Genomic DNA, 19948 nt, shown 5'->3' on the forward strand with positions numbered 1-19948 from the left:
TTATTATATTTATCAAAATAAGGAGGCAAGTTACCAGACAGAAAAAAAGAACTGGATGTTAAAGTGACGATGTTTTTATTTTCTCCTACTATTTTCTAAGGAAATTAAAAGCTTTCTATTAACCTCCTTGCTTTAGTAAAATAATAGGCTTAACGTTTTGGAGTGTTTGTACAACAGAGAAGTAAAGGAGAACTTTTGAAAGTTCTCCCAACTCAGCCCAATGATTTATGAAGATAGAAATAGAAAATGATATAGGGTTATAAGGACCTTAAATAGATTCCCAAGCCAGTGGTAGACAGTTGGGATGAAAAAATGAGCAAGTGATGAGAAATTTATATATAAATTACTAGCCTCAGAATTCAATTGAAAAAAAAAAAACAAATAGTCAACATTCACTCAGCAAGTCCCATCAATTTACATGCAAGGAAGCTTTGGCATGGGGTGTAATTTAATAGCCGTGTTCAACTAATCTTCACAAATCAAGAGGATACTGCTACACTTCCATGTCTAAAGAATGTGCTTTGAGCTGCGTTGCCAGCTAGGGAGATGGATAGGTTTGCAACAATCTATCCACATTCTTTGGCCCCAAAGCAAACACATATGACTCTAAGCACAAATGTCCAGGCAGCTGTTCAAGGTCAGAAGTATGATCTGTTGTCCTGGCTCAGATTAAGGCTCATGAATCTTCATAGGATGGATCCAACCAATATGCGGTGAGCAATTCTTCTGATTATTCTTTCTAAAAATACTTCTTTGATTATTTCATTGCACTAGTCAAATACTTTCCATGGTCACAGACTAAAAGATCAGTATGCAAAAATAAAATGTATTCCTTATCCATTCTGCTGCCTCAGTTACTCTACAGTTGCATGCCTCCAGCGTATTTTTAATCACAGTTATTGCACTGTTCATTGTTGATTGCTTATTCTTTAATTCTTCTAGGTCCTTGTTAAACATTTCTTGCATCTTCTTGACCTGTGCCTTCAGTATATCTATCTGAACCTCCAGTTTGTTTTCAAGATTTTGCTGCATCAAACAATTTGAAAATTAAAGTTTAAAAAATTCTATTTTCAGTAACATAAAAAACTGCTTAGTATTTGGGAATTAGTTGTTAAAAGACATTCAAGACCTGAAAATTATAATATATGCTGAACTACAATAAAGAGAACCTAAGTAAATGAAATGGCATTTGTCTAAATTAGAAGATTGAATATTGTTAACATGTCAGGTCTATACAAATTGATCTATAGATTTGTATTAGCTTTAGTTCTCCAGAGAAAGAGAATCAATAGAATAGAATCAAGCATAGATAGATAGATGCCTCCAGAAATAATGTTTAACTGATTAACTAGACACCATGTAGCCCAGTCAAGTTGACACATAAAATTAACCAATACAAGACTCAATGTGATTCCAGCAAAATTTTAGAACTAATTCTGAAGTTTATATAGAAATGTAATGAACCTGAATATAGGTAAATCTAATTTTTTGCACTTTGCTGATGGATGCTTCACAGATACTGTGTACTGTACAAACTAAAGGCGTGTGGCAGCCATGTGATGAGCAAGTCTATTGGCACTATTTTCCCAACAGCGTTTGCTCAGTTCATGTCTCTGTGTCACATTTTAGTAATTCTCTCAAATTTCAAACTTTTTCACTATTATTCTCTTTGCTATGGTGATCTGTGATAAGTTATTTTTGCATGTTATTATGATAATTGTTTGGGGGCACCATAAACCACACTCATATAAGATGGCAAACTTAATACTTGCTATGTATGTTCTGACTACTCCGCCAACCGCCTGTCTCTCTCCCTTTTCACAGGCCTCTCTACCCGCTCAGAGGCAACAATACTGAAATCAGGCCAATTAATAACCCTACAATGGCCTTGAAGTGTTCAAGTGATAGGAAGAGTTGCATGTCTCTCATTTTAAATCAAATGCTCGAGATGATTAAGCTTAGTGAGAAGGCATGTCAAAAGCTGAATCTGGCCAAAAGCTAAGCCTCTTGTGCCAAACAGCCAAAGGAAAAGTTCATGAAGGGAGTTAAAAGTGCTACTCCAGTGAACACGCAAATGATAAAAAGGCAAAACAAACTGATTGCTCTATAAATAAAGTTTTAGTGGTCTGGATAGAAAATCAAATGAAGCACAACATTCCCTTAAGCCAAAGTTGAATCCAGAGCAAGGCCTTAACTTGCTTCAATTTTATGAAGGCTGAGAGAGGTAAGGAAGCTAGCAGAAGTTGGCTCATGTTATTTAAGGAAAGAAGTCATCTGTATTACATAAAAGTGCCAGGTGAAACCACAAGAACTGAGGTATTGGGTTGGCCAGAAGTTTGGGTTTTTCCCACAAAACTTTTTGGCCAATTCGATAGAAGCTGCAATAAGTTATCCAGAAGACCTAGCTAAGATAGTCAATGAAGGTGGATATACCAAACAACAGATTTCCAATGTAGACAAAACAGCCTCATATTGGAAGAAGATGTCATCTAGGACCTTCATAGCTAGAGAGAAGTCTATGCTTGGTTTCAAAGCTTCAAAGGACAAGGTGACTCTCTTATTAGGGGCTAATGCGGTTGGTGACTTAAAGGTGATACAATGCTCATTTAACATTCTGAAAATCCTAGGTAACCTATTCTGTCTTTGCTCTAGAAATGGAACACATAAGTCTAATGCCAGCATATTGGTTTACAGCATAGTTTACTGATTATTTTAAGCCTACTATTGAGACCTACTGCTCAGGAAAAAAAAGATTTCTTTCAAAATATTACTGCTCATACCTGGTCACCCAAGAGCTCCCATGCAGAGGTACAATGAATTTCAAGTTGTTTTCTTGCTTGCTAGCACAAAATCCAGGGGCTTCCCAGGTGGAGCAGTGGTAGAGAATCCGCCTGCCAATACAGGAGACATCATAGACATGCGTTTGATCCCTGGGTCAGAAAGATCCCTTGGAGCAGGAAATGGCAACCCACTCCAGTACTCTTGCCTGGAGAATCCCATGGACAGAGGAGTCTGGTGGGCTACAGTCCATGGGGTCATGAGGAGTGAGACACGACTGAGCGACTGAGCACACACACAATGCAACATCCATTCTGCAGCCCATAGATAAAGGAGTCATTACAACTGTCAAGTATTATTATTTGATAAATAATATTATTAATATTAATTATTAAATATCAATAGTTATTTAATATTTCAAGTATTATTATTTAATAAATCCATTTTGCAAGCCTATCTTTTCCATAGATAGTGGTTCCTCTGGTGGATCTGGCAAAAGTCAACTGAAAACTTTCTGGAAGGGATTCACCATTCCAGGTGCCATTAAGAACATTCACAGTTCATAAGAAGTGGTTGAAATATCAAATTAATAGCAATTTGGAAGAAGTTCATTCCAACTTTCCTGGATGACTTTAAGGGCTTCAAGACTTCAGTGGAAAAAGTAACTACAAATGTGGTAGAAATAGCAAGAAAACTAAAATTAGAAGTGAGCCTACAGGTGTGACTGACGTGCTGCAATTTCATGATACAACTTCAATGGATGAAAGTGGTTTCTTGAGGTTGCATCCACTCCTGGTGAAGATGCTGTGAAGATTCTTGGACAATGAAGAATTGAGAACATTACACAAACTCAGTAGATAAAGCAATAGCAGGGTTTGAAAGAACTGACTCTCATTTTGGAAGAAATTCTAATGTGGGTAAACTGTTATCAAACAGCATTGCATGCTACCAAGAAATATTCATGAAATGAAGAATCAATCAATGCAGCAAACTTCATTGCTGTTTTATTTTTAAAAATTTTGCAGCTTTCCCAACCTCATCAACCACCAGTCAGCAGCAGTCGACACTGAGGCAAGACCTTCCTCCAGCAAAAAGTTTACAACTGGCTGAAGGCTCAGATGAGGGTTACCATATTCTAGCAATAAGGGATTTTTCAATTAAAATATGTACATTTTCTGACATAATGCTGTTACACATTTAATAGACTAAAATATAAAATAAATAGACTAAAATATAGGGTAAAGATAATTTTATATGCACTGGGAAACCAAAAAAATTCATACGACTTGTTCTTCAGTTCAGTTCAGTTCATTCGCTCAGTCGTGTCCAACTCTTTGCGACCCCATGAATTACAGCATGCCAGGCCTCCCTGTCCATCACCAACTCCCGGAGTTCACTCAGACTCACGTCCATCGAGTCAGTGATGCCATTCAGCCATCCCATCCTCTGTCATCCCCTTCTCCTCCTGCCCCCAATCCCTTCCAGTATTAGGATCTTTTCCAATGGGTCAACTCTTCGCATGAGGTGGCCAAAGTACTGGAGTTTCCGCTTCAGCATCAGTCCTTCCAAAGAACACCCAGGACTGATCTCCTTTAGGATGGACTGGTTGGATTGCCTTGCAGTCCAAGGGACTCTCAAGAGTCTTCTCCAACACCACAGTTCCAAAGCATCAATTCTTTGGCACTCAGCCTTCTTCACAGTCCAACTCTCACATCCATACATGACTTGCTCTATTGTGATACAAAAGTCTGTCTAGTCAAAGGCATGGTTCCAGTAGTCATGTATGGATGTGAGAGTTGAACTATAAAGAAAGCTGAGTGCCAAAGAATTGATGCTTTTGAACTGTGGTGTTGAAGACTCTTGAGAGTTCCTTGAACTGTAAGGAGATCCAACCAGTCCAACCTAAAGAAAATAAGACCTGAATATTCACTGGAAGGACTGATGCTGAAGCTGAAACTCTAATACTTTGGCCACCTGATGTGAAGAACTGATTCATTTGAAAAGACCCTGATTTGGGGAAAGATTGATAGCAGGAGGAGAAGGGGATGACAGAGGATGAGATAGTTGGATGGCATCACTGACTCAATGGGCATGAGTTTGAGTAAACTCCAGGAGTTGGTGATGGACAGGGAAGCCTGCGGTGCGGCAGTCCATGGAGTTGCAAAGAGTTGGACATGACTGAGTGACTGAACTGAACTGATTGTGATACCCACTTTATTGCAGTGGTCTGGAACTGAACTCACAATATCCTCAAGGGATGCCTGTTGCCAAAACAATTTTGTAAATGAATGACAAGTTTGGAGACTCACACTACCTGAATCGAAGAGAAATTACAGCACTGTAGAAATCAAGCAGGTTTGGAAGTAGTGTGAGTCTAGACAAATACATCAATGGAAAGAATTGAGAGGGCAGAAGTAGATCCAAGCGTTAATTTTACTTTCAACAAACCTGCAAGCAACTCAATGGAGAAAGGAATGTCATCCTAACAAATACTGCTGGGAAAACTGGATACACATATGGGGAAAAATAAGTAAATAGTCACCTGTCTCTACCTTACACCAGACATAAAAATTAATTCTAAATGAACTACAGGTCTAAACATAAGAGCTAAATCTATAAAGCTTCCGAATGAAAAGGGTCTCAAATTAGAAACACTTTAAATGCTCAATGGGAGAATGAATAAATAAAGCATGTTATAGTCTTACAATGAAGTACTAGTCAGCAATACAAAGGGCAAAGTACTTACTTACACAAAACACAGAAGAACCCAAAATTATTATGCTGAATAAAAAATGTTGAATTTGAGAAAATATGTAAATACTCATATAAGCAATGCTCCAAATCAAATGTTGAGTATTTTCCCACCACCCCATACCCCTTTCCAAGCCAATCTCAAACTCCAAATAGGCGTCTAGTTTTGTGTTTTCTATCACCATAAATAAATGTCATCAGTTCTGGAACAGCATATAGGTGGAATTATATAATAAATACTTTTCATATCCTTGTCTGATAAAAGTTTAATATATTAATGTACATGTCCTATGTGTGAATATGCAATGTGTGTATATATATATGTGTGTGTGTTCATAAATATATACATATATGTGTGTGTGTGTACATACATCCCAAACCCTATAAAACATGTATGTCACTTTGGTGAAACTAAAAGATATTTTTATCAATGAAATAATCCACATTTTTGTTTGAAAGTTCAAAACAGTCCTGTCTGAGGACTTCAACTTTTCAATAATTAATTAGTATACTAATGTAGCAGAAAAATGTTTTAGATTGTTCTGGAAGTAGCAAGCACAGTAGAAGCACACTGGTAGGAAGTTGAGAAACATTTTCCAATGTTCTGGCCCCGCTACTAACTACTATTAGTAACTTAGACAAGTCATTCAATCTCTTTGAGCCTCACTTCCGTCAGGGGTTACACTCATTGATCTTCCACCTTCAAAATTTCATGATAGAACTTCCACTCTATTGTATATGACTGACCAGAACAAATGACTAGCCTACTGCTGCTAACAATAAATATCAAAAGACATATCATTTAGATGTAGTTCTTTGACCAAAGAGCAATTAAGTAAGAGATTATGGACCAAAGATTACTAGAAAAAGATCATCTATTTGGAAATTAAGAAATGTGTGGGTGAAAAAAATAAAGAGTAAAAAATTTCAAATATTTAGAATGAATTGTGGTACTGGAGAAGACTTTTGAGAGTCCCTTGGACTGCAAGGAGATCCAACCAGCCCATCCTAAAGGGAATCAGTCCTGAATGTTCATTGGAAGGACTGATGTTGAAGCTGAAACTCCAGTACTTTGGCAACCTGATGCAAAGAGCTGACTCATTGGAAAAGACCCTGATGCTGGGAAAGATTGAAGGCAGGAGGAGAAGGGGACAACAGAGGATGAGATGGTTGGATGGCATCGCCGACTCGATGGACATGAGTTTGGGTAAACTCCAGGAGTGGGTGATGGACAGGGAAGCCTGGCATCCTGCAGTCCATGGGGTTGCAAAGAGTCAGACACTACTGAGTGACTGAACTGAACTGAATAATAAAAACATTTTTTTCAGGATGATTTGAGGGCAGTAATTTGTAACCTTAAAATCATTTATTATAGAGGAAAATCTCTGAAAATTCATGAGCTAAGCCTCAAAATTCAAAATTTGAAAAGGGAAATCAGAATAAACACAAAGAAAAGAGAAGAATGAAAATAATAAGGATAAGAGTAGAAATGAAGACAGGAGCTACAAAGAAGAACCTTAACCTTTCTGGGAAAATCATTGTCAAGACCGATCAATCAAAACAGAAACTACTTAAGATAAAGGAGTTTACCCACAGATTTCACTGGATTAAAAACATAAGATGCTTTTTTGTGTCAAAAATTTGAAAATTTGGAGAAAAAGGAAAAGTTCTCAGAAAAAAAACCATAATTTGCTGAAACTTTCTTCAGAGGAATTAAAAATATGAGCCTATAACAATTAAAAATCATTAAAAAAATTTCCCACACAAATAAAACAGACTGGAAAATTTTTCCAAACATTAGAAGAAAAAGAAATTAGAAACATATGCAAAGTAGTCTAGTGCACAGAAAGAGGGACACTCCCTAACTCGATGTATTGGGTCAGCACAGTCTGGAGAGTTAAACTTGACAATGACAAAATGAAAAAGATAATATGATGAGCCAATCACTTCATGCAATTTGTTCCAGGAAATCCTAAATAAAATACTGGCAAAGTCTATTTAGCAATGTATAATGTATAACAATGTTTAAGGGCTTCCCAGATGACTCAGCGGTAAAGAGTGTGTCTGCAGTGCAGGAGAGGAAGGAAACACAGCTTCAGTCCCTGGGTCAGGAAAATCTCCTAGAGGAGGAAATGGCAACACACGCCAATATTCTGGCCTGGAAAATCCCATTGACAGAGAAGCCTGGCGGGCTACAGTCCGTGGTGTTACAACTGAAAGACTTTCAGTTTCATCTATGATGATTAAAATGGAAAACAGCTCAAACTTTCACCAGAGAGAAAGGAGTAACCAAGTTGTGCTGCAGTCATATAACACGGTGCTGTATAGAATTCAAAGTTGTCCACACAGGGAGCTCAAATCTGGTGCTCTGGGACAGCCTAAAGGGGTGGGAGGTGGGAGGGAGGGAAGTTCAAGGAACTTATGTGCACTTGTGGCTGAGTTATGTTGATATATGGTAGAAACCCACACAATATTGTAAAGCAATTATCCTACAATTAAAAATAAATAAAAAATTTTAAAAAGTGTTTGGAATCAGTTTACATGCATCCACATAGATAAACTTCACAAATGTGAAACTGCACATAACAAGCAGGTTGCAGAATTATACCCTCAGCCTGATTCCACTTAGAAAAAGCTAAGGGATATTATAATATGTGGTTTTAAAATAAGCCCTGGGATAGATAAACACAGTATCCACCATAGTGGTTAAGTCTGGGGAGGGAGATGGATTGCACTAAGAGAGCCTAACGGGGCCTTTTGATGACCCTCTGACAATAATCTCTTTCTTTCTTATACTGGGGTGGTAAGTGTGTGGTTGTTCATTTTTGTATTTTTTTAAAAACACAAAATGCTATAAATATGCTTATTGCTATAGATATTCTTTGTTGCTGTTGTTGTTTAGTAGATAAGTCATGTCTCTTTTGTGACCCCATAGACAGTAGCTTGCCAGGCTCCTCCGTTCATAGGATTTTCCAGGCAAGAATCCTGGAGTGGGCTGCCATTTCCTTCTCCAGGGGATCTTCCCAACCCAGGAATTAAACCCATAGCTCTTGCCGTATCTCCTGCATTGTAGGCACACTCTTTACTGCTGACCCACTGGGGGAGCCCGTAATACTCTTTGGTGTGTGAAAATATTTAATATTTAAGCATTTTCAAACATTCTCTGATTTTCTATGCCTAATATGCTGGTGACATCAAGGAAGTACCTAGCCCTTGCCTCATAGTTTTACAACAAAAAAAGAACATTCCTTTCAGCATGTGTCCTTGGTGATTAGAAATTTCTTCTCATTTCCTTCCTTGCTTTGACAAGGGATAAAACAAATGTCCGTTAAGGAGAATGAGGGATGATTCTAGAAACCCCTTCCATATTTTGAGACATGTTTGCTCTTCATTTAAATGATAAATCAGCAATTACTATTGGGCCTTTATCTGAATTAAAAAAAAGTAGGTTGCAAAGCACAGGATCAAGGTCCAGCCACAAGGACACAAGAACTGGCTGCAAAATGCCTCCTACTGTTTTAAGAGGCTTTACACTGTTAGGACAATGATTATTATCTGCATTTACCAGTGGGGTTTATGAGGAACCAGGAAAAGAAAAAACATGGACAGAATTAAAAGTCTTCATGAGAGAACCAAAGTGGAGATTCAATTTTCCTCACTTCTAGTCCTGCATTCTTTTTTTTTTTTAATAAAGTAAAGTATATTACATTATATATTAAGGATAAATTCATAAAATAGTAAAAAGAAATTTTTTTAGAAAATTGACAGGCAAACAAGACTTTTTAAAATTTTTAAATGAAATATAGTTGATTTACAATGTTTTAGATATACATCAAAGTGATTCAGTTATACACATATATATATTCCTTTTCAAATTATTTTTCATTGTACTTTATTACAAGATATTGAATATAGTTCCCTGTATTATACAGTGGGATCTTGTTGATTATCTACTTTATAGATTGTATATCTGTTAATTGTAAATTCCAAATTTATCCCTCTTCCCCATTCCCCCACTGGTGAACATAAGTTTGTTCTTCTCTGTCTGTGAGTCTATTTCTGTTTTGTTTATAGGTTCATATGTAGCATTTTTTAGATTTTATATATAAGTAATATCATATTTGTCTTTGTCTGACTTACTTCACTTAGTATGACAATCTCTAGGTCCATCTATGTTTCTGCAAATGGCATTATTTCCTTCTTTTTATGGCCAAACAATATTCCATTGCATATATGTACCACGTCTTCTTTATCCATTCCTCTGATGGTGGACACTTAGGTTGCTTCCTTGTCCTGCCTATTGTAAATAGTGATTCTATGAACACAGGGGTGCATGTATCTTTTCAAGTTGGAGTTTTCTCCAGATACATGCCCAGGAGTGGGATTGCAGGATCATATAGTAACTCTGAGAAAAATTTTTAGATAAGAGAGATTTGCCAAGCCCACCCAAATGTAAATATTATTTCTCTCTCTTTTTTTTCTCTCTCTTCTCTTCTTTCTCCTCCCTCCACACACGCAATGGAGGCATCTCCGTCCACACATCATTTTGACATAGAGAAAAGGAACTTTAATTACTAGACATAGATGGTTGCTTGAATTTCTATGACTGTACTGAGCCCATGCTTCACGTGGCCTGTGAGGGCCCCTGCCTGCCTCTGCCAGCAGAAGGCCACGTCCATTTTGTCCTGCCAGCCCTTTCTGACACAATCTCATAGCTCTTCCTCTAGTCTTTTAAGCAAGCGAATACTTCTCTTTCCCCCTTTTCTTTGAAAAGCCATTCAGTGTGAGTCTCATTTATGCTGTCTGGAAAATAAAAAATAAATAAATAAATAACATAATAACATCACAGAGCTTCCCAGGTAGCTCAGTGGTAAAGAATTTGCCTGCAGTACAGAAGATGTGGGTTTGGTCCTTGTGTTGGGAAGATCCCCTGGAGAAGGAAATGGCAACCCACTCCAGTATTCTTGCCTGGGAAATCCCATGGACAGGGGAGCCTGGTGGGCTACAGTCCATGGGGTTGCAAAGAGTCAGACACGACTTAGAGACTAAAGAACAACAAAATAATATCACAAGATTGTTAAAAATGGTATAGGATGCTGAGTGTCCCAATAGGGACAATTAGAGGCCATGAGGGGGAAAGCAGAGAGAGGCTGAGAAGAAGTACCAGGGAAGTTTGGTGGATGAAGGAAATGTTCTATATTTTGACTATGGCCGGGCTACACAGGCATATATATTTTCAAATACACCCAAGCATTTACTTAAAATGAGTTCATTTGATTGCATATAAATTACTCCCAAATTACATTGGATAAAAAGAGAGTATTTCTTGAATAATTCATGTTTTATTTTATAAATTGTGAACCATCTATTCTTCTACTCACAGAGCAACTGTTTATTAAGCATCCAGTATGTTCTGGAGCAGCCAATGTCCCTGCTTCATGAAACATTCCATGTGCCAGGCCCCATAAGGCTCCTTGAGGTCCCACGAGGACCCAAGCTGACCAGTGTCAACAGCATCATCTCTCAGACCCAACCTCCCTCTTCTCACTTCACCACTGGGACTTCTTCCATCCACTTTCCTTTGCTCAGGCTTCAACAATACTTTCCATTTTAAATAATGTTTTGGCAACATAAACCTTCTCCTGGATGTTGGAAAGGGCATGGGATCCAGTTCAGACTGGGTTCTGCGTAGGAACTTAATCCCTGTCCTGGTGGCACCTCTTTCCAGATAAGTGATTTGACAGTGGGCTGGCACCTGCCCCCAGCTTCAGCGTTCCTGGGGAGAATCACATCTCTATCTGACAGAGGGCTGTGAGCTTTAAATGAGATAATTTAAGCACTCTGTAAATGCAAGGCACTTAAGCACTTTGTAAGTGATACTTATTATTATCATAACACACATGTTTGAGCAAATCGCTTAACCTCACTGAACCTCGGTGCCCTCACTTTTAAAACAAAGTTATTAATAACAGGCTCGTCTACCTCATAAGGTTGGTGTCAGACCCACTGAGATAATAGATGTGAAAGACATTTTATGTATTATAAAGAGCTATTCAATGGTAGGCTATTGTTAACATTTTCAATGATACTCCGAGCTGAAAACTTCTTTTTAAGAGACTCCAAAGAAAAGTGAAAAAACAGGGAATACAACCATCATGTTGTCAGTGCCTTCCTATGACATTTATAAGCAATCTGGAACTCATTCAACTCCATGAGTTAATTTGGTTCCCCTTTGAATCACACAGCCATGGTTAGCACGTTGCATTCTGGTCTGACTGTCTCATCCTCGGCCTTTACTTGACATGCTCAGAGTCAACCAAGAAGACACCTAATTTGGAATGGATTAAAGGCTCCTCATCCATGCTCTCTGCAGCAGAGCTTCTGCTAGCTTTCCTTGGACCTATCCTGGAAGATTCCATCTCTTTCCAAGTGTTTCAAATCCTCCCATGGGGGAAACATCAGCTCTCAGATATCTCTTTCCAAGTGTTTCAAATCCTCCCATGGGGGAAACATCAGCTCTCAGATAATAAGACCAGAGTGTGAGCATCTTCTACTGGATTTGGGAAATGGTCCCATGGGAGCCAGTCAATCCTGTCAGACCAGTCAGTCAGTCCTGAAGGAAATCAACCCTGAATACTCACTGGAAGGACTGATTCTGAACTGAAGCTCTAATACTTTGGCCACTTGATACAAAGAGCTGACTCATTGGGAAAGACTCTGATGCTGGGAAAGATTGGGGGCAGGAGGAGAAGTGGGCAACAGAGGAGGAGAGGGTTTGATGGCATCACTGACTCAACAGACAGGAGTTTGAACAAACTCTGAGAGAGAGTGAAAGACAGGGAAGCCCGATGTGCTGCAGTCCATGGGGTCTCAAAGAGTCGGACACGACTGTGGGACTGAACAACGACAACAGCCCATAAGAGCAGACATGGGTGCCTTTGCCCCGAAATTGTCAGACTACTGATTATTCAAGAGAGAAGCAATAGCCACTATCAAAAATTCTCTTCCCTGTTAGGGCCTCCTCTCCAATGGAAACGTTTTTCAGGAGGTGGGAGGGGATGCCCAGTCTCTGTTACATTCCTGGAAGCCTTATTTACCTGGTCACTGTCAAGATCTAAACCTGTTGGTCCCCAGGAAAATAGACCAATCCGTCAGCCTCTCAGATTCTAGGGTGAGTGGAGGTATTATTTGCCCCATAGGCTACACGGTGTAAATGTAAAAAAATACATGTGAAATTCTTAGAATGAAGCCTGATGAATAATGAGGACTCACAAAGAGTAGGATAACCAGACAACTCATCAATATCTATAATTTATCAGGACGCTTTTGAGAGTGAAAGGGGCACTGCATAGACTGGGTGTTAGAACAACAGTGTGAAAAGGACTGGCTCAAGCAAACAGTAAAATGCAGTACAGTAAGGCTATACAATATGGATAGTACTGTACTGGCTAGTACAGTAAGGCTATGATATGAGCTAGAACTGGTTGCAGGGATGGGTATGCAGGCAACAGTGACTGGGAGCTGCTTGCTGTGTGTGTCCTTGAAATGGCTCCTTGGATCCCTGAGAATCACTGAGCCCCTGCCTGAGGCTCAGGTAAAGATGATCTTTCTGATGATCTTCCATAGGGACAGTGGGAAGAATTGTCCTCGAATGTGGGCTTTCTCTGTTGTCCTTGGGAAGTCAACCTCCAGCATCTGACCTCTATCACAGCCACCCCTAAAGACTGGTGCTGAGAGCCCCAGTGTCACTGAGTTCCTCTGTCCCCCATTGAAATTACAGAAGGACAGGCCAAGGAAAACCTCTTATTATGCCCAGCCCATTTGCCAACTGGCTGAGGGGAGAGTGAAAAATTAGTGCACTGTGGTTCAGATAAGGAATCTTTCCCTTCTCGGTGCATACTGCCAAATTGAGAGCCTGATATGGAGAGTAGGTCAGAAGCTACTATCCACATCCATTGTGGACATAACCTTCAATGGGCTTTAAATATTTGGGTGTGAATACCTCCTTTTGCAGTCTACTGCTCTCCCCACCCACCATATTCATTTGCTTGCACATTCATTCATTCACCAACTCTTACAGGACACTTTGAATTCTAAGCCTTGAGGATACAGTAGTGAATAAATTACAAAAGTCCTTAGTCTTATTACATTCTAGAGTTGCGTTGTTCAGTATGATAGACAATAACTATGTGAGGCTGTTTACATTTAAAGTAATTAACATTAAATTATACAGACTGAAGTAAGCCAGAAAGAAAAACATCAATACAGTATACTAACACATATATATGGAATTTAGAAAGATGGTAATGATAACCCTGTAGGCGAGACAGCAAAAGAGACACAGATGTATAGAACAGTCTTTTGGACTCTGTGGGAGAGGGAGAGGGTGGGATGATTTGGGAGAATGGCATTGAAACATGTATAATATCATATAAGAAATGAATTGCCAGTCTAGGTTCAGTGCAGGATACAGGATGCTTGGGGCTGGTGCACTGAGATGACCCAGAGAGATGGTATGGGGAGGGAGGTGGGAGGGGGGTTCAGGATTGGGAACACATGTACACCTGTGGCAGATTCATGTTGATGTATAGCAAAACCAATACAGTTTTGTAAACTAAAATAAAGTAAAATAAAAAAAATAAATTTTAAATAAAATTAGAAATTAAATTTTCTAAGTTGCCATGGCCACATTTCAGATGTTGATGGTAACATGTGGTTTGTGAATATTATACTGAATGCCTTCAAAAAAGAACATTTCCTCCATTAGAGAAACCTCTATTGGACGGCACTGTTCTAGAGGGAGGAGTATGGCAGAAATGTAATATACAAGTGAACAGCCAACTAGATCAGATGGTAATATAACAGTGCTTTGGACAAATATTTAGTAAAACAAGGTATCTACAGAGTGTGCTAGGGAAAGGTGGTTAGTGGGTAGGGTGGTGCGGGGATATCTTCCTGATAATCAGAGCTGATCTCTCTCTTAAAATATTAAAATAGTGCCTACCAATCAGTAAACAAACATGGCCTGAAGCCTCTTTGCTGTTGTTCTTGCCACCAAGTTGGCTATCCTGGCCTCTCTTTTGGAATCCTCCCTACAATTCAGTTATTAAAAGATGAACTCATAGCTCAACTGTAGACAACCAAGACCCTGATCTTTGCACTGTGCCATTGACTATTCTGATTGGTTCAGTATTCATCCCATGATCTTTAAAACACATTTTGAATATCACCCTTGCCTAGATGTAACTTAAGCAGGTCTTGAGACAAATGAAGGAAGGAGCCATGGGGATATGGAGAGAAAAGCATTCTAGGCAGAGGAAATAGCAAGTGCAAGGCTCTGAGGCTGGAGGAGAGTGGGTATCGTCCAGGAAAAGCCGGGAGATCACTGTGGCTGGGGACATGTTGAACAAGACTTCCAGAAAGGAGTAGAGGTTGAAGTCAGAAAAATAAAGGAAGTTGCGGATCATGAAAGGCCTTGTAGGTCATTTGTATCTTTTTTTTTTTTTAAACATCTGCAAAACCCAGTGGCTTAAATCAATAAGCTTCTACTGTTCGTGAGTCTATGGTTCAGCTGGGCTCTGATGATCTTGGCCAGTCTGGGCTTATCTCAGCTGGACTTGCTCATTGAGGGTGGTAGCTTGGCCCAAGGCTGGCTATTCTGGGATGGCCTCATTCTCATGCCTGACTGTTGACTGGCTGCCAGCTGGGGCAAGGAGGCGCCTGAACCACACATCTCTCGCCAGCCTGTAGGCTAGCCTGGGCTTGTTTACATGGGCAGAGCAGGATTCCAAGAAAGCCTCAGGCTCAGAGGTGGCACATCATCCTGTACACTGCATTCTGCCAAAGCAAATCACAAAGCCAGTCCAGATTCAAGGGGTGGGGAACAGATTCCACCTCTTAATGGGATGAATTGCATGGTTGCTTTGCAAAGGAGGCAGATACAGGGAGAGCTGGAGAATTGTGATCATTTATGCGATCAACTTACCACCGCATTGTAAAAACTTTGACTTTGTCTCTGAGGGATGCCATTAAGGTTTTTAGGGAAAGAGATGTCACATCATTCAGTCTATGTCTTAAAGTGTTTCCTCTGGTAGTTTTCTCGAGAGTAGACTATAGGAGACAAGGGCAGAGGCAGGAAAACCAGGTAGAAAGTGTTTCAAGAAATGAGGAGAGAGATAATGGTGACCTGGGAAATGATGCTGGTGGTGAAACTGTAAGAAATGGGAGATTCTGAATTAGATCCACATCAGATCAATGGATTACATGTGAATTAGAGAAAGAAGGGTATTAAAGATGGCTTCAAGTTTATTGACCAACCAAGGAAGCTGGAAAAGTAGAGAAAGTTGTAGAAAAAGCAGGTTTGTGAAGAAAGATTAGGAGTCTCTGCTAGAGGTTTAAGTTTGATGTATCTATTAAACATCAGAGTTATGATGCTTGTTATACAGTTAGATACACTAGCCTGGATTTGGGATGTATAAATAAATGTGGAGATTGTTGGCATATACATGGTATTTAATTTTTTTATTGAAGTACAGTTCATTTACAACATTGTGGTAATTATTGCTGGACAGAAAAGTGATTCAGGTATATATATATGTATATATATATATATATATATATATATATACACACCCACACACACATTTTTTTCTTTACATTCTTTTCCAATACAGTTTATGATAGGATATTAAATATAATTCTCTGCTATACAGTAAAACCTTACTGTTTATCCATTTTATATATACAAGCTTACATCTGTTAACCCCAGTCTCCCACTCTACCCCTCCCCCAGGCCTTCCCTCCCTCTTGGCAATCACCAATCTGTTCTCTATGCCTGTGATTCTATTTCTATTTCATAGATTCATTTGTGTCACAGTTTAAGTTTCACGTATAAGTGATATCATATGATATTTATTTTTCTCTTCTGACTTACTTCACTTAGTATAATAATCTCCAGTTGCATGTAAATACAATGCTGCAAATGGCATTATATCATTCTTTTTTAAGGCTGAGTAGTATTCCATTGTGTATGTATGTATGTATATATATGTGTGTGTGTATATGTACACATATATATATGTGTATATATATATCATACACACAAATGTATATACCATAACTTCTTTACACACACACACACACACACACACACACACACACACACACATTACATCGTCTTTAGCCATTCATATAAATGGTATGACATTGGTTAAGCCCACCATGAGAAGTATAGTTAAAGAAGAAAAGAAGACAAAGGACTGACTGCAGAAACACAAAAAGGACCAATCAGCGAATCAGAGGGAAAACAAAGTGTCCTGAAAGCCTTATGTGGGAAGGAAGAGGGGACAGATTAGCTGGGTCACCACCACCCCCAGCTTCCAGCTGAGAAGTCCTTGAAAGATGGAGGAGTTTGAAGTATTTCTCTGGAAAGAGTAATTGTTTCCTCAATCTTATGTATATTAAAAGATAAATATGTGGGCTTGGTCTTTGCCTGAGGCTCTCAGTGTCAGTAGGCAGCCTGAGCTGTTGCGGGACAGGGGTTCATTTACCTTCTGTTGCTAGAATTCTCCAAGAAGCTGTCTCTGGCCCCCACAACAGAAACACCTGCCCTGTGGCTCTGCTGAGGCCCACAGTCCCCCCAGAGAAAGCCAAAGCAACAGAAGCATCACTGCCTAGAATGTTGTACACACCAAGAAATGTTGGGTAAGGAGTGAGTAAATGAATAAGGAAACAAATGCACAAATTAAGAACAACTGAAGTTAGAAAATACAGTTAGTGAACAAGAAAATGAAAGTGACAGGCAAATCCTGAGGCCTGGGAAAGAAAAAGCATGAGGGACTTGACCTATGAGGATTTCCTGTGAGATTTGCATTGATCGTACCCCTTGCTGCCACCGCCTCAAAGTGCTTCCCCTCCCCTTGCACTGCCAGCTCTCTACTTCCCCTTTCTCATTCTACAAAGTTCCTGGCTCTACCTGAGAGGTAGATGGACACAGGACATGGAGTGATACCACCTAGACTTAGGGCCTAGTTCTACCAAATACTAGTTGAATTAATATCTGAGTTTCATAGGATTGTAGTGAAGATTTTTTTTTTTTAATGAAGCTTGTAAACTGTAAAGCACTATCCACATGAAGGGAAATTTATTTTCCATAGAACTGGGTAAAAGCACACTATCAGGTAGTATGGGGGTTGGGGGGAAGAGAGCATTGAATGATAGTTCCATGCGGAAGGAAGTGTGGGAAGGTGGGGGCACAGATCTACGTGAAGGCGGCAAAGCGAAAGGACAGGAAAGTCCAAGATGGCTGCCGGAGGTTGTCCTAGGATCACGGACCACTTCATCACCCCCTTATCCCCCAAGGTTTTAGTGAGCTCTCTGCATTCCTGAGATTCTTTGCAGAAGTGAATTTTATTTTCCCACAAGGCAATCAGCAGTTTTGAGGTAGGTGATATGGGATAGAGGAGGCCGCCATCTCTAGCGTGGAGATATTGAGAAGCCTGAGGCAAAAGGCTTGGGAGAAGATGCAGACAGCACAGCAAAGGGCTTTTGATGGGCCCTTGCTGAAGAGCGGAATTCAAACCTGAGAGTAGGAAAATCTCTGAGGGAAAAGCAAGCTTGGGGTAGGATTTAGGACACTCACTTTTATGCAGTGTCAGGTGAATTATTTGGTATACATAATACAGGCTACAGAACCTCAAAGGAAACTGGAGGAAGCTAGTAATGATCGACTGTTGCTGTTCAGTCACCCAGTCGTGTCCAGCTGTTTGCAACTCCATGGACTGGGGTCAGCCCCCTGGCGTCAGGCTTCCCTGTCCTTCACAAACTTCCAGAGTTTGCTCAAACTCATGTCCATTGAGTCAGTGATGCCACCCAACCATCTTGACCTCTGTCGTTCCCCTTCTCCTCCTGCCTTCCATCTTTCCCAGCATCAGAGTCTTTTCTAACGAGTCGGCTCTTCATGTCAGGTAGCCAAAGTATTAAGAGCTTTAGCTTCAACATCAGTCCTTCCAATGAATATTCAGGATTGATTTCCTTTAGGATTGACTAGTCTGAGCTCCTCACAGACCAAAGGACTCTCAAGAGTCTTCTCCAACACCACAGTTCAAAGACATCAGTTCTTTGGCACTCAGCCTTCTTTATGGTCCAACTCTCACATCCATACATGTCCACTGGTAAAATCACAGCTTTGACTATATGGACCTCTGTCAGCAAAATAATGTCTCTATTTTTTAATTCACTGTCCAGGTTTGTCATAGCTTTTCTTCCAAGGAGCAAGTGTCTTAATTTTGTGGTTGCAGTCACCATCTGCAGTGATTTTGGAGCACAAGAAAATAAAGTCTCACTGTTTCCATTGTTTCCCCATCTATTTGCCATGAAATGATGGGACTGGATGCCATGATCTTAGGTCTTTGAATGTTTCTTTCACATTCATCAAGAGGCTCGTTAGTTCCTCTTCACTTTCTGACATAAGGGTGGTGTCATTTGCATACCTGAGGTTATTGATATTTCTCCCAGCAATCTTGATTCCAGTTTGTAATGATGAGTTGTCATCTTTTAGTTTCCTTGTATTATGCCTGTCTCTTTTCCCTTCCCCCTGCCCATGCTTGAGGGTGGCTTGGCAGTTTCAATGATCTAATCTAAACAGTTGCCTCCCCACCCCATCACTGGCAACCTCTCCCCTTGTGCCACCAGCAGCATTTATGTTGCTGGGAAAGGGACCTCCGTGACACAGTGAAGACTGCATGAACTTGCACATGACCCCTTCCAGCACACTCCCATTCTGTAGTATTCACCCTGGCAGACAAAAAGGAAAAATGCAGGCACCATGAGGATAACTCAGAACAATGTACACAGTTTCCAACATAAACTCTATAACTCAAGGCTCCCACTGCAAAACAGCCAATAACTTTTGCTGAACCATCCAAGCCAAAGGAAAAAGCAATCCACTGTGAAAGAACAAAGGCAGCCTCAGCCCAGGCCTGTACCCGCCCGTCAGGAGAAGCAGGAGACAGCACCTTCAGGTAAACTTAGTCCTTGGAGGGCTGCCAACTGAGCTGTCCTGAGCATGACAAGGCAAAGGACAGCCTGAACCAGCCCCAATCAATGACAAACAGATCTGCCTAAAAATATTAATGAAGCAAAAGGTACAGTTAAATATCCGTGGTCAGGGTTTGGAATCCTTTGAGTCAATTAGTCATCAGAAGACAGGTTTCAAGGCTTTCCTTTGGTTGTACCAGCAGACATTCCAAGAAAGGCCACCCTACTCCCCTAGACTCTGTGCTTGATCACACTGGAGTAACTGAGGAAGCCTGTTTGGGAGCAGAGGGACAGACTAGATGAACCCATGAGGTCATATATTCCAGATCAGACAGGCAGTGCTCGTGAGACTTGTACCTGTGATGAAAAGGAATCTATTGGT

Source organism: Capricornis sumatraensis, chromosome 16 (assembly GCF_032405125.1).
Source record: "Capricornis sumatraensis isolate serow.1 chromosome 16, serow.2, whole genome shotgun sequence".
Classification (NCBI taxonomy): Eukaryota; Metazoa; Chordata; class Mammalia; order Artiodactyla; family Bovidae; genus Capricornis; species Capricornis sumatraensis.